The sequence below is a fragment of the Copadichromis virginalis genome, linkage group LG9 (assembly GCF_057382275.1).
Source record: "Copadichromis virginalis isolate Kocher_CV1m ecotype Utaka linkage group LG9, C_Virginalis_male_GT1.1, whole genome shotgun sequence".
Taxonomy (NCBI): domain Eukaryota; kingdom Metazoa; phylum Chordata; class Actinopteri; order Cichliformes; family Cichlidae; genus Copadichromis; species Copadichromis virginalis.
In genome coordinates, this window is record NC_140626.1 from 15,071,320 (window position 1) to 15,087,354 (window position 16,035).

Genomic DNA, 16,035 nt, shown 5'->3' on the forward strand with positions numbered 1-16,035 from the left:
TATAATTACTCATGCTTCATTTGTGTATTTTATTCCACGTCCACTTTTTGCACTATAGAGCTATAAAGCTTTCTGCAGAACACGTAGCTTTAAGCAAAGTTTGTTATTGACTGGCAACATCCCTCCATTTTTGTCATGTCATGAGGCCGGCAATTCAAGCAAAGATACCCAGACTTCCTTCTCCCTAGCCAGCTCCAGCAGCTCTTGTGGGAGGACACTTAGGTGTTCCAGCTGTAGAGGCATAATCTTGAGGTCTCTTTGAGACCTCCTCAAAACACCTCACTTAGGAGGCAATAAGTAAGTTACGTCAACTTGGTGTTTTTAATGTTTAAAAGTTGTGACTTTATCTTACTGAACAACCAAACTCGTCACCTTGTCTCTAAGGGGGAGCTCAGGCACCCTCCAGTTGCTTCTATTGTGATCTGATTCTTTCGAAACTACCAACAGCTTGTCATTGGCTGAGGTTGAACCACAGCAAACCTTCCCTGGAAAATATCCACCAGCCTGGGTTAATCTCAAACCCAAGGCCCTGTGCTGTCTTCCCTCTTTCTCCCCGCTTTCTGATCTAGTCACTGCTGCGCTATCAAAAAAAAGGCAAAAAGCCCCCAAAAATATACTTAAAAAAAATATAGTACTTAAAGCTTTAGAGTGTCTAAAACCTAATTTAAACAATTATGCAAAAAGTACTTTCTTCAAAAGTTGTGTATAAATAGAAAAACAAAAATAAAATTATGAAATATTCCCCACTACGCACCAAGAGGGAGGGAAGTGCCAGGAATATCAGCTAGGGCTCTTAGGAGAGTGAAAAGGAGAGTGAGCAGTAGTGACGGTAAAAATGTTCGAAACTAAGTCTTTTTGTTTTTTATAAGAAGAACTATGTGCTTTTGGATTACGCAGTAGTTTAGAATAAAAGTGTCATAATGTTAATGACGTAGCTGCCTGATCTTTGTTCATGTGTGGGCGTAATCTCAAGAAAACTAAAGATGAAGACTGGATTTTTATGTAGAACCCAATCCTGTTTGTCATTCACTAGTCGTAAGATCATTGTACAAGCCACGATTTAGTCTGCACTTGATTATGGTGATATTGTTTATATTCGTGCTTCTATATCCACCTTGAAGCCGTTTGATTCTGTGCATCACAGTGCGTTACGATTCATCACTGGCGATTCTTTTCTTAGTCACCTTTGCATCTTATATGAATAAGAAAGATGGTTCCGCCTGGTAACTTGAAAAGAGCAGCATTGTATGATGCTTATTTTCAAGCCTTCGCTGCAAAGATTCCCTGCTTACCTCCACTCCTTGCTTGAATTTAAATACAGTACTTACTATGTCAGTTTGTAGGACATTTTAACATTAGCTGTACCTCTTGTTCATACTGAAATGGGAAAAACTGGATTTAAATAACGTGCTGCCTATAAATGAAACAGCTGTGATGCTGTATTCTTTGACTTCACTGGAACATTTTAAAGGTTGCATTAGTTCATCTGCAGCTATTTAAACATTTGTGTATATGTGTCCTTTTGTTATGTAGCTGTTTGTCTCAATTTTTGTATATGTGTATTTGTATAGGTGTCTTTTAAGTTCTCGATCACAATGAGAGTACTTGTTTAAATAAAGGAGGTAATGATAATAATATATGGCTTGCTGGGCCACATGTTTTTAATTGTTAATACATATTGTTATAGCATTGTGTAAAGTTGCACGTGCTAGCCCAGGTGGGATTTTCAGGTGGCATGTCCAGGCTCTGAATGTCCAAAGGAATGGCACCAACATGGGTTTCAACCTGGCTCCGGTGGATACCAGTGGAGGATCTGGAGGATCTCCATCACCTCTTGCTTTTCATTAACAAATAACAGCTCCGATGGCCCTGTCAGTCCCACCAGTTTTGCTCTGAAGTGTAAGAAAACTCACAGGAATGCTGAAGTTGTGAGATCTAATCAGGGAAGAGCAACATAAGGGAAAACAACATAAGTGAAAACAGATGTGTGGGTGTAATGGGGTTAATCATAAATTCATTTTTAACTTAACGAGAACTTTGGTGAGAATTAATTAGTCGGATGATTAAAAAAAAGCTTCTCTGGCTCTCACACTATTAATACCTCCTAAAGTTTTCTCTGAAGAATTAGTGACAAACACAGAGTAACTTATTTTACAAGCCTGGTGAATATTAAACAAATGCCAGGGAGCCACTATTAAAAGCAGTAGGCACTCAATTCGAGTCCAGCTGGTAAAATCTCAGTTGGGAGCTGCTGATAAGCAACAACCACGGAGGTCCACTTTGAGTAAGGCTTTTCATCTTTGCCAACACTGCTGCTCTATACGAGAGAGCAGTGTTTCAAAAAACCATCAAAACCTGTATTTCTACTATATTCTTGCTCATAAGTGAGTAATCTTGCAGTAAATTTGGGAAAGCCAGGAAAAGATGACATTAAAAGAACAAATACAGAAGTAATTCAGAGTATCTGGGCCTGGAGCATCGTTACAGGTTGATCCACACACAGTGAAGGATGTATTGGACAAATGAAAACAAGCGCCGGCAATAACAGAAGCGGGTTTTGAATTTTAGCTAAAGGTGATTGGATATTTTCTAATTCATTGGCTTTAGTATAATCTAATGTGGGCTCTGAGAGTAATAAGCAATTACTGTGTGTTTATCCCCACAACTCAGAGAGAACTAATCTGCACTCAACAGCCAGGGCCAAAAATAATGAAATTAATTACGAGCATTAAGGCTATGCAACTGCCAGAGAAAGGTAGAAATGTAATTATCCACATTGAGACAGAAGCTGCTCTGTGTTTCCCTTCTGCTCTCTGTCTCATTGTTTGTGTCTCTTTTTAACTATAATGCTTCCTCGCTTTTCTTACAGGTCTTTTTCTTGATGAGCGTCATTATCCACTGGCGCACAAAAGGAAACAAAAGCTGTGTGTCGTCTTTGGAAACCATCCATATCATTATATAAATTGTCCCTAAAACAAATTTATGGGGATTTTTGTCATGTGGCCCGCCTTATCTCCATTTATTACGGCTTCAAAATTCTCATAACAGACAAAGCAGCTTTAGAAAGTGATACAGTTTGATAGGAGCTATTTATTATGATGGCAGGACCGGCAGATATTAAGATTATAAGGGGTTTATACAAACAACAACAAACCAGCTTGTAACAGGATTATAGCGTGCCGTCCTGTATGCCAGCTACGTTACATTGGACTGCGATGCTGTAATCTGCCATCAGGTCGAAAGTAAATCTAGTGGATGTCAGTTTACATGTTATTTCAGTCGCACCAAAAAAAAAGAAAAATCAAACAAGCCTCACCATTAATCTGCGTCAAGTGAGTTTAAAATGATCTACGAGTCCGCTAGATATTAAGATTTAATCATTAGTGACATAAAATCAATCCACACAAGACCCAATTCAATTTTTATTCAATTTTTCTTTTTCATCTAATTGCTCTCATATCAAAGACAACATCTACAATCCCAGAGGAAAATTTGCTTTCACAAAAAAAACCCCAAAATACAGATAACCACACTGTAACAAGTGAACTCAGTTCTCTTATGCTAACACGTGTGCGCGAATACAAATGAACTATTGATTTAGTAAGTTCACAGCTGTTACGATTTACAATGCCAACGTGAGCACTTCTATGTTCTTTTTAGTCCCACATCTGCAAATTGAAGGTGGCAAGGTGGATTCAGGTGGTTATCTGTGCCATTTGCTAGTACTTTAACAAGACAGAATAGCAGATTTCGTGTAAGCTTGTAGGTTTTGGACATGGCTAACAAGGTTAATTATGCTTTTATAAAGCTGCAGCAGACAGTTAGGGGCATTGGACAGAGACAAATATTTTCAAAGTCCTTAGAACTGAGCCAACAGACTGAGTCATCAGCTCTAAAGAGCAACAGATTATAAATACACCGTTTCTGAAAATCGAGTATTTTTGTGTCTGGATTATGCGGCTTGTATTTTTCCCAATCTTCTTGTAGATCTTGTTTCTCTGTAGGATGTAACACATAATACTAGTTTTCTAGACAAAACATTACCCATATAAAACTTTGTATTGTATTGTAGCGCATGCTTTTTGTGTCCATGTGACAATACATGTGCGGTATTTTGCCTCCTTGAATTCGTTTTGTGCTCTTACAGAGGCTTTTTTGTTAGTCCCTGGGCCTTGTATTAAGGTTTTCTTTTTTTGTGGGTTTTTCAAACATAAAGAACTACATGAGTGTCCTAATTAGTCAGTATTTAGTTTTCTATTAACAGAGTTGTTTTTACTCACTCGTGGTTGTATATCTTCTGTATTTCATGGGTTCTTTATGGTTTATTTTCTAGTCTTGTTAAGACTTCTGTTACTGTGACTTTCAGGTAGTACTTAGTTTGCTCCCTTTTTTGTTCCATTCTGTTCCAGTCTCTGTGATTTTTGTCTTTTGGTGTCTCCTGTCTCAAGTTAATCTTGTTTCAGTTGTGTCTTACTTTCTGTTTTATTTTGGTAGCTATTGTTCTCTGTGTCTTGTGTTAAGTTTACCTTCCACCCGTCTCATTACGTTGTCTTCAGCTGTGCTTTGTATACCTTTTTTAAACACTGTCTCAGTCATTGTCAGGTCACCTTGGTAAGCTGTGTCTTCCTTCTCTGTGCTCCTTGATAATTATCCCTGATGTTCTCTGATTTTGAAATCCGCTTTTCCAAACAGTTCATGTTTCGATTGTTGCAGGTGAACTTGCAAAATTAAAGCACTTTGAAATTTCTCTTTTCTTTCCATGTTTACTGACTCTGTGTTAAAGCAACTTCTGTAACAGCACAACAAATTCATCTTAGGACACAATAAAGTACATGATATTATATTACTTACTGAACGAGAACAGATTGTTTCATGATTTGCTGTTAGACTGGGCTAACGGGTAACAGCAGTTTTCCTTTGCATCTTTAATGTTTTTATTTAGGAATCAAATTACTTTGTTCTCAATGTTAAATTCAGAGACTGTCTGATAGCCTAATTTTCTCTGGGTTCATCAACTGCACACTAGCCCTTTCTTAACATTTGTTATTTGATTCACTGTGAGTATGAAATATTTATTTAATTAATATTGATTTGTGGAGACCTACAAAGGATCAAAACATGCTGATAAGAAACTGCTGCCACTGGCAGCTAAATTATGGAAGTATGAGGACTTTAAATGTCAAACTAATGAAAGCTAAATGTTTTGTTAATAGGAGCTTGTTTGTGTCATCAGCTCATCTCTAGTAGCGACTACCTGCTGTGGTCAGGTAAGACCGGCGAGGCCAATCCCCGGAGCTTGGGGCTTGGTTGTCATGGGAGACAGGATGTAACGGCCTTGTATAACTGCGGGCAGCAATTGTGCTGAAACCTGACTCTGCCTTTGAGGAGCTATTGTTCTCCTTCCTCACACCTTCCTCTTGTGGGAGACCGGTGTGCCTTGGGGAAGTGGAGTCGACTTTCACCAGTACGCCATTTCTCAGGAATATACTTCATGAAATGAACATCTACTTCCCCTCACGGATTCACTCTCACTTCTCTGATCTCCGTCTCTCACTGTCATCTACCTTCACACACAAACTACTAATTTTCCTGGTGTATATTTCACACCAGGCTGACAAGAAGGAATCTGATGCTCTTGCTTTTATTGAAACCTGTTTTTCAGGCTCTTTTCGAGGAGGTGCGGTGCATGTTGTGGTGGACTAATCGCAGCCTACTTGACCCTGATACAGAAAGCTGGACTGGTCGAGGTGTTAATGGTCTCTCGGGCAGCTTTAGGACGACGCAGGCAGGCATACATATGCACTCGTCCCCTCTGTTAGTCATTTATCATGATCCGGGTTACTGTTAATGAATAAAGGTGTCTAAGTATGAGTTATATTAACATGGATCCCTTCTCTTTTTTATCTGCATGCACAAGCGCTGCTGAACGACTGTGTGTTTAATGGCTGTATTGTGAAACCACACAGAATCAGATGCAAGCTCCTTATTGAGTAGTGGATAAATAGGTAGAAAGGGCTTTGAAAGAAAGTAAGTGCAGTTTCCCATTAACGTGCCCGTGCGAATGCATCCCTCCAGGTTTTTGCTTTCCTCTCAGCCTCTCTCTCTCCTCTACCCTCCCTGTCCTCTGAGTGGGTGATTGAATTAATTATGTTTTATCACCTTTTAGCTGATTGAAGTCTACCTTACTCTCTTTAGACAGCTTGTGTTTGTGTCTTCACGCGCTGCGCCAAATGGATCGGGCCTGTCACCCAGTGCAGACACTGCCATCAGTGTTGTCAGAGACTTGGACTCTGAGATCTGAGCGCCGAGTCTGGGTTGTCAGTCGGTGTTTCTGCTGCTTTTGTAGTGGTTTTTTCCCCTTCGTTGTCTTCTTTCTTTCATTCTCGGTAATTCATCTCCATCAAAAAACGAGTCTCAGGCCTTATCCTGTTCATTACTCACACAATGATTTTTGGAACAGTTTCAGGTTTTCTGTAGCACAGTGTGTCTGTCAAGAGAGGTGAGCTCAGGTTTCTTTCATTAGCAAGATACAATAGGACTGCTGGATTAGTTTTGCAACTAATATTCATCTTTCTTATCGAGTAATCAAAATTTATTAGTTCTGTTAATTGCTGTTTTGTGCTCTTTCTATGAGATGTCAGAAAATAATTGGGTTGTCACAACTGGAAGAATTTCGAGGGTGAAACTTTGATATGATAGCTTTTTTTTTTAAAACATGTGGTTATTAGAAAGAATTCATGATTTAACCGGAGGGGGAAGCTGGCCATTTTATAACCAGGTTTGGATAACCCCTTTCTCAATAATAAATGAAATCATCATTGAGAAATGAACAAAAAAACTATAAATATATATTTATTTATTTGTCTGATATAAAGCTTGTTTTATTCGCTGTAACGTGCGACAAGTGTGACAAAAAAGGTAAAAAAAAAAATAAAAGAAATCAAGAAAAATACTAAATAAATACTTTATTACAGTGCTGCAAATGCAGGGAAATCTATTCAATTCCGTTTTTATGCATGCATGGCATCACCTTGCTCACACCGTGAGCTGTTGCTGTGGGCTTGTGTGTATCACTGGCACAACAGATGCTGTCACATGTGAGAGTGTGAGCATTTTAAACTTAAGAATTGTGAAACCCATTCACTGAACAGACCCTGCATTTGAGGTGCTTAGAATTCATTATAAATGCTTTGTGACACCACTTGTAAAAACTGGCCTTTGGTTGTCCTTGATCATCCAATTCAAATTTGTCTCGATACCCGTTCCGCATGAAAGAAAACCAGGTGCTGTTACAGTTGTGAATTTTAAAATCAACTTGCTGCTAAAGTATCAGTTGTAAACTTGTATAGCTTGTCCTCACTTTCCCAAAACCTAAAGTGATGTATTCAAATTTCTTGTTCAACGTTATTACAAACAGTATTGGGCAAGTTACTTTGAAAAAGTAATTAATTATAGTTACTTTTTTGAAGAACTAACTAGTAACTGAGTTAGTAACTGAGTTACAAGATTCTAAAAGTAATTACTTGATAAGTAACTATTGCGTTACTTTAAAAAAACGTTTAACCCTCTGGGGTCCAGGGTATAATTGGCCATTTTTAACTACTTTTGATTTTACCTCAACATTTTACCTTTAAAAACTATTTCCTTTGCCTTGTTTAGTATCATTCTTTTCAGCACAATCTAACGTGTCTGAATTTACAGTCATGTTGTCATTTTGACATACTGTACTAACACAGTTGATCTAAAATCAGACAAAAAACATAAAATCAGAGTAGAAAAGTTATATTTTTTACTGTAAGAACCACAAACATGTTTACGTTGATTTTTTAAATAACCATTTCAAACTATTTACAGAACAATCAGCTGTTCTGCATTCAATAAGATGTCACACAAATTATTTGTGCCACTCCAAAAAAATAATTTCTGTCCACTATAAAGGAGAACATCACAGCCTGATACCTGCAGGTCTGACAGCAGCAGGTGTATCACTCCTGTTTCTACCTGGAGACAGCAGTCGCCTCATTGTTCTGACACACAACACAAAACTATCCACAACACTACACACTAACTACACAAGACAACACATTAACTACACACTCCAAACATGCTAAATCACACATCTCAAAACTTGCTCTCTCTCTTTTTCTAATGTCTTTCTCTCTCTCTTGCCGTCACTCCTAAAACTTCCCCTGTTTTTTTTTGTCTTTTAGCTCATAAGCAGAGAGGTCTCGCTGCGCTGTCCTTAGACAGTAAACGTGACAAAACTATTGAGGAAAAAATGCCGCATATATATTGTTTATCATGACTCTGGTTTTACGTGGCTTATCAACACAATTTAAAAACTGGTATATTTCACCTTGTTGCTTTGTCTTTAAGTGGTCGTGTGATTGGCTTACCACAACTACTTTACTCTTCCTCAGTCAAACAGCAGCACTCATGCCATTGTTTTGCCTCCTTAGCTCCAGGTGTTGTGCTAGACAGTGATCGTGATTACCGTCCACGGGAGTGCACAGCTGCTTAAAGCTGTAGCGTCCAGATTACTTACAGCTACTTCCTTGCAACTGAGATAAGATGCGGTAAACTGAACACAGCTTCAACCGTCTGTTTGTTGTAAAATAGTAACGGATTTTCTTGTTAGTAACTGTAACGGCGTTGTAACGATAGGAATAGTAATTAGTTAGATTACTCGTTACTGAAAAAAGTAACGCCGTTACTTGTAACGCTGTTATTCCCATCACTGATTACAAACAATATTTTTATTTAAAAAGCCCCTTAATTGGTATCTACAGATTTTCATTTAGTGATCAGTTGTTATGGTGACTTTTTTCAGATAAATAATATTCCTTGTTCCACAAAATAAAAGTATCCCTTCCCAAGTTCTTAGCTTAGGTCAACAAATAATGCTGGTCTGGTTACTATTGCACACGAACCACTCTTTTTCATCAGTTTTAGCAATTTTAACTAAGGATGTGCGCAAATATTTGACTATATGTTTAAACATTGCTGCTCTTAGTAGCTGACATTGGAAATACTCGTCATTAAAAGTATTCTGTTTTATTACTGTACCATGGCAGTTATCATGTTCATTCGTTCACACTTAAACAAATATATTTATGGTCTCAATCATGAATTCCAGTCCTTATTTAACACATCACGGTGTGCATTTTGGAAATTATTTTTCAATTTAGAGTAACACAGACAATAAAGAAGGCTGTTTTAAGGAGTGGCGACCTTACCTTATGAGTCTGCCGTGTCCCTGGTTTCAAGATGTCAAGCTCAAGATGGCGCCGTCCGAAATGTGAACCTTAACCGACTTCAGGTGACTTCAGGGTGTCTAAAAAAAAGGAAAACAGCAAAGAATCACAATCAGGCATTCAGAATGAGTGAATATGAATATTTTTCATATATGAAATAATGAAAGCATATACGTTTTCAATTATTTGTTTGTCCATTGCTTTTCTAACATGGATTTTGATTGAAGATTTTGAGTCAGCAGATAAAAAAAAAAAAATCTATATTTTATATAAGCCTCAGTGTGATTAAGTGTCCTAGAAAAAAACAATTAAACTAAACTTAATTGATAATATTACAGTGAGCATAAGTCACAGTCATGTTAACGTATGCCTTGCTTCAGTGCTTTGTTTCATATTCATCAACATGACAAACATCCATCAGCCTCTCTCCACACGTGTTCTCCACACCGCTGTGATAAACACACGTCGAAACAGGAAGACTCCTGTGCGTCAATACGATCGATCAGCTGATGGATTACGTCGAGGGATGAATTACACACAGTTCACAATTGCCGACAATTAACTAAACAGGCAGGGGATTGATCTACGAGCAGCTAACCTGGCAGGCAGGCAAGAGCCTTAATTTTAGGAAGGCAAGTAAAGAAAATGTGACTGCAAAGCTTTGGGAGTGGAAAATGCGATAAGATAGGTGTAATGGGTTTGGGGGGGAGGATGATAGGGGAGCAGGAAACTACACTGGTAGCTGACACATAACGCAGTTGATGCATCCCAGATCCCAAACAACAGAACTCCTTTTGTTAGTTCTGTGCTTGGTAATGTTTGACATCAGGGTCCTGGAAGATACTGTTTACAAAAGACTGTTGGGAGCTGGTTTCAAACTTAGATATTTCTCTCTCTTTTTCTTTGCATGCAGCTCATAAGATTTGCCTGTTTGACGCGGCACATTGGACTTAAGCAAATAGCAGCTTTTATGTGTCCCAGTTCTGTCGTACATGCTAATTCTAAGCAATTTAACAGGCAAGTGCAGGTCAGAGGCACTGACCAGAGAGGAAACAAAAAAAAATAAATCACATATGAACCAATGCACGGGTTGAGTCTCCCATCCAGGCATTAATGACAGCTGGTTATCTCCATGAAAGGAGCACACTATCTCCTGCAGAAGGTCATTCAATGCAGTTAAAGCACTAGAAAAAGCAGCAACAAGGCCTTAAGGACAATTTTTCTTTGCCATGCAGTTTAACTGATCTTCTCTTAGATTTCTGGTAAACTAATTGCCAAAATGTAAAAAATGCAACATAACTATCCAATACTTCCATACTGGGAAACAGATGCTATGTTTATTTAAAACATTCAAATCTGTAATTGCAGTCTTCACATTCTATCCTCTACTTACATAAAAGTATAAATATTTTTTTCCTATGCTATTTTATAAGAATCAACACAACATGTGTTAATTATAATCATACTTGAAAAATACTTGCAATTAAAAGTATTGGTTCACTATGTTCTGTGTGTGGTTTGTCCGAGTTATGCTGCTGTACATTAGCAGAAGGGACTCTGGTGAGTAGGTGCAATCAAAGAATGTATACAAAAGATGGCTTTGGATTAGTTTTGAAGCCCTACGGTGAGTTCACACTAAACATGAAGGTGTGATTATTTACAGTCTTTCCAGTGAGGTAAAGCAAACTGTTCATGCAAGTTAAACATTTCCTGTTGTGTTGAAAAAACTTGTCAGCCTTCGCCTGGTCAGACCAACAGTTGAAAATAGAGGACAAGCTTTGCTATTGCTGTCTTTTTCAGGTTTGCACTTTGACAGATCAGGGAAACAGAGGAGGGCTTGACTAAAAGCCAGTAAAGTTGTACGACTTCTTCTGAAAATATGTTTCTGTAGTTTGATTTCAGCTTTTGACTGAAATCCTCATCCCACCGGCAATCCGTGCCACGGTAACTGGCCGATTTTGGTTGGGGTTCTTTGTTCTTCTTAAATTCTTGGCTTTCGGTTAGTGTTGGGATTAGTGCTGTCAGCGTTAATCTCGTCAAAATGACGTTAACGCCATAACCGCATTAATGCGGAAAATCTCCGTCAGCGAGTTAACGCGGATCGCCCCGTGCGAGGGCTGCACAGCGTCAACGCGTTAGCATGGTTAGCTCGTTAATTATGTCAGTGTCTTGCGGTATTTCAATTATGTGTATTATGTAAGCTTGTTCTCGCCACTGAAAACTTAAAAGACTGAACAATCCATATAATCTGCTTGACAGTTTCAGGTGGTGGTGCCATGCGATTTTTAATGGGATTGAATTCCTTTGTTTCATGTTTGGTGTGAACACATTATTGTGTTAGGGTTATGTTTGGCCATTGTTTGTTATTTGGAGCCAGAATTATTATTGTTATTATTATTCATAAACTGTGCAAATGCAATGCACACTAACAGATGCCTGCTAATTAAACCTAAAAAAGTGCTTTGACAGTTCAACCATCCAGCAGTCTGCTTTTTGTTGATTAAAAATGCTGTCAGGACCTGGGGGGATAGCTACAGCTCTGTATGTCGAGACATCGGACAAAAATGGCACCAAAAATTAATAAATACAAGAAAATATAATTTGTTGCGTTTTAAGAAAGATAAAAGTGGTCACAATAGGCACATTTGCTTTTTGTTGCAGGCTGTAAATATGATTTTTTTTTACCTGTAAAGTTTGGCAGTTTAACTCTGGCGTCTATGGAGATCGACTCAAATTTAGAGACAGCCTCATGTGGACATTAATGGAACTGCAGCTTTTCTTTTTCATCTCCTGTGGCTTCATTTTACACGCTTAACCTCCTAGGACCTGGCGTCCACATATGTGAACATCACATTTTGGGTTATTTAGACCAAAATACTCAATTTTGCTCTACAGGGGCCTGATATCCACTTATGAGGACATTATACTGCTACTGTTCTATCGAAATTTTAAACGAATATCCTCATATGTGCCTCTAACTTTTCTTAGAACAAAAATCAGGCAAAAAAAAAATCTGGTAATTCTTTGTTTTTACATTTATCGGGTCCCAATCAGCCCAAATATCAAAGAGAAATTAAAAATGCATGCTGTGGAAGAGTTCGGGTCTTAGGAGGTTAAAGGTTAAATTTTGGGTTCAATCAGTCCCTACTCACACCTTACCACAGCCATAATAAAATTTTATCTGAATACAATTTATATAAAATTTAATGTGTTTTATTTCATAACCTCTAAAAAGACCCAAAGCTTTTCTTATCACTAAGTGGCTGATTTACTGTGACAGAGCCATAAAAGTAAAATGATGTTCTCAACGTGACAAAACTTAATCCCAGTGACTGAGTAAAAGCAGATGATTGAGGATTACCTTCTGTTTGTACTCGACAGAACTTTTCATACTGAACACATGAGCGTGTCACTGCTGTATAAAAGTCATCCGCCCCCTGAGGATGTTCTTCACTTATTTGGTGTCGCACCTACCCGCATCAGCATGGTGCTCATAATCACAGTAAAGCCAACCCTCCCAGGTATTATTATGATGATGACATTTGCCAATAGAAGGGCGGGCAATCACAATAGATGTTTCCATTGCACTAAAAGTGATTTATAGTGGCGCTCGTAGAAATGATTATCCAGAGAGGGCATGTCGACGAAGGAGGATAATAGTACCCTTGTGCCCACAGCCCCTTTCCATGTGGTGTGGAGAGCCTTGACTGCCTCACAAACCCTGTCCCCTTGGATGACTGAGCCTCGCGGCCTTCACTGAGTCTATTCCTCCCTCAGATAAACGCTGCTATAAATAAAAGAACACAAAGCCAATCACCTCTCTGTTTAAAGAGACGTGCCACCTTCCCACACACGGGAGCGTTTGTTTGATCTAATCTCCCTCGTTTGGTCTGAGGCCGCCGGCCTGACTGACTGATTGTTGGAGCTGCTACTGCTGCTGCTGTGTTTGTTCGGGAGACAGAGCCCAAGCTGTGGGTGGTATTTGCCATTTGAGGATTTGCAGCGCTGTAGACCAGATGGCCGTCAACCTTGTGTTGATCTTGGAGCGCAGTCATGCCAAGACGGCTTTCCCCATAGTGGAATAAGAGAACTCGAGATGTTAAACATGCTCCCAGCCCCAAGCTCCTGGCTTCAGTGTGCCACAGAGGGATTATGGTTGGATCTGGCCTGACAGAAGGAGTTGGTCAAGGCTGTAATAGAGCCTGAAGCGAGTGAGAGCTGGCACAGAGCAGGCTCATAGGGTGCCAAAGACTTCCTGTTTCTGCTTCCCTTCAAATCTTAATTCTTACTTTTAAACTTTATTATGATGTCCCACCCTTCAGATATGAAACTGTGCATGTCCCCTAAGCCCAACAGCGTGTTTTACTACCCCCTTATCATTTTGACTCCCTTCTGCACCAATAGCAGAAAGAGGTTTCAAGAAAGGAAATCTCTGCTGTGACTCATGAGGACGTGGGTTATCTGCTAATCAGAAAGTCAATTATTTGATCCCCAGCTCCTCTAGTCTCCCTGTCAAAGTGTCCTCAGCTGAGATGCTGAACCCCAAGTTGCCCAAATGCATCCATCAGAGTGTGATTGTGTGCTTTAAAGCTCTTACACAAAGGGCTTTTAGTGCTCAATCAGAGTAGAAAAGCACTAAATACCTACCAGGCCATTTACCATTTAAAGTTGCTAATTTTCATCAAATTTTAGATTCGTTTCAGAGGTGTAAAAGCAAAGCATATCAAAGGTTTCAACAAGCAACACAGCAAAAATATGGAAAAGTTAAGTTCAGTGAAACAAAAATAAACAAGGCATAAAAATCAAAGTGCTCACTTGAACAAATTGAAGAGTCTTCCTTTAAAATTCACCACACAGTTGGCTCCAACAAATTAAGGAACTCATTTTAATAAATTAATTATTCTAAACATTTCACGCTGTCTACCTGCAGCCAGTCTCTCTTTTTTGACTTTCCACTGGGCTCTACCCCAGTGTGGAGCCCTTCACCTCCTCAGCTGTGCTCTTCAGGCCTGAAATCCACTGCATATTTCTCTTTTCGCCTGTTTGGTTGAGTTGTCCACCCTCTGAACTTTATGTTCAGTTCATCTGAGGTTACCTGGCTGATCTGCACAAGCAGCAACCTTCCTCATTTACTCATTTACATGCACCTAAAGATAAATCTACAAGTGCATGGATATGTTTTAAAATTGACCACTTTTCCTTTTCAAAAATATCTCTGTCTACATTAAATCCCAGCCATATAGCCTGTACCTGTTTAGCACACCATGGGAGGTGCTTTTTGCTATGTAACTCCAACCATATAGCTGTTGGCCAATCAGAAGCCATCAAACAATACAAGGGCACAGTTTGTCTCAAATGTAGATAGAGACTCGCACATCTGACTTTCTAAGATAAAATGTTGTTTTTCCTCGTACATATCTAAAAGCAGAAACTGAGTTGGCTGAGACTGAGTTTCTTCACCTTGGAAGACATTTTTAAAAGCTCAGTTTTTGGTGACGTAAAACACCACTTCCATGTGACCGGAAGGGCAAATTACATTTAGGTTTACCACAGCACATGTTTAGGAGTGGACCGGATGTTATACTCCTAAAATAAAACAAATATAACACAAATACCTGAACGTTAATATTGTCGTTCACTATATGATGAATAAAAATAATATTTTTTTTAAATCAAATGAAATGAGGTATTACTAGCAAAACCCCACCTTAATGGTGTTTTTTCCCCATAGGGTGGGGTCAAAGCACAGCTGTGAAAATCTACAACTTTACTGTCTGCCTCATTTTCATTATTTGTATTTGCCGATCTGCCCGAGTAAGCTTATGCAAACTTTACGACTGTGTCTAAAAGTTCAAACAGATTAAAGCTTAAACGTCCAGCCTGTAGGCATGCTAGCACCAGTAGATTCTGGTTATATTCATACTACTGGTTATATTAATCATCACAGAGCTTACTAACATAAGGAATGTGAGTACATGGCTATTATTTCTTTCTATAGTTGCAAACTTTACATTTACACCAAAAACAAAAAACAAAAGAAACCTTTTGGAGCATTTGGGGAAAAAAATAGTTAAACAGATTACAAGTTAAAATGTTTCCTGCACTTATCCACAGTAAGTGAAGAAACCACTCACTCAACAACATTTTGCTGCATCATTCTCAGATAATCCTGCTCATGTGTCTCTGTCATGAGATACTCTGACTAGTTTGTCTGTGTTTACATTCAGGAATGAGTTGGAGCACTTTTCAAACATGTCTACATCACATTAAGTTTTATCAGTAATGTAATTAGAGCTCACTGGTACTGGTGCAGGCAGCTGGCAGGGAAGACAACATGGAAGACTGAAAGACAATACTGCAATTTGAACATCTCTACTCGTGAATAACACTGCTATCTCGGCGCGAACTTGATAAATTGGTATATAGTGTAAAATTGAGTGATCAGTGAAGCCATTAGGATCAGGAAAAATCAAAACATGTTCATACAATTTGAGACAGCATGCACCTTTCATCCAGTCATACAGGAGCTCCCATCTTGTCTTTGTGGTTTTAACTAAACTTTGCAAAGAACCACTTTTCTCTGCCTCTGAGAGAAGGTTGTTGACAGTCTCTGGCTACACACCTCAAAAAAATGAAGCTGAAGTACTGTAACAGCACAGCTGTAGAGTCATCTGCCTCTTCAGATCCTCCACAGCTGTCCAACCATGATTACATCTTCACTCCTCATTTAGTCCTCTGTCCACCTCCCGCTCCACTCATCCGTATAACGACTACAGTCACC

General features: G+C 38.9%; 1 protein-coding gene across 1 annotated transcript in view; it reads right to left on the reverse strand.

Moving 5' to 3' along the window:
• LOC146701636 (cadherin-20-like) overlaps positions 1-16,035 on the reverse strand; it is a 102,020-nt gene that overhangs the window by 54,405 nt on the left and 31,580 nt on the right. The window contains exon 2 of the mRNA XM_085467938.1: positions 9,237-9,334. The gene's annotated coding sequence lies outside the window, so the exon portion shown is untranslated. The remainder of the gene's footprint in view (positions 1-9,236; positions 9,335-16,035) is intronic.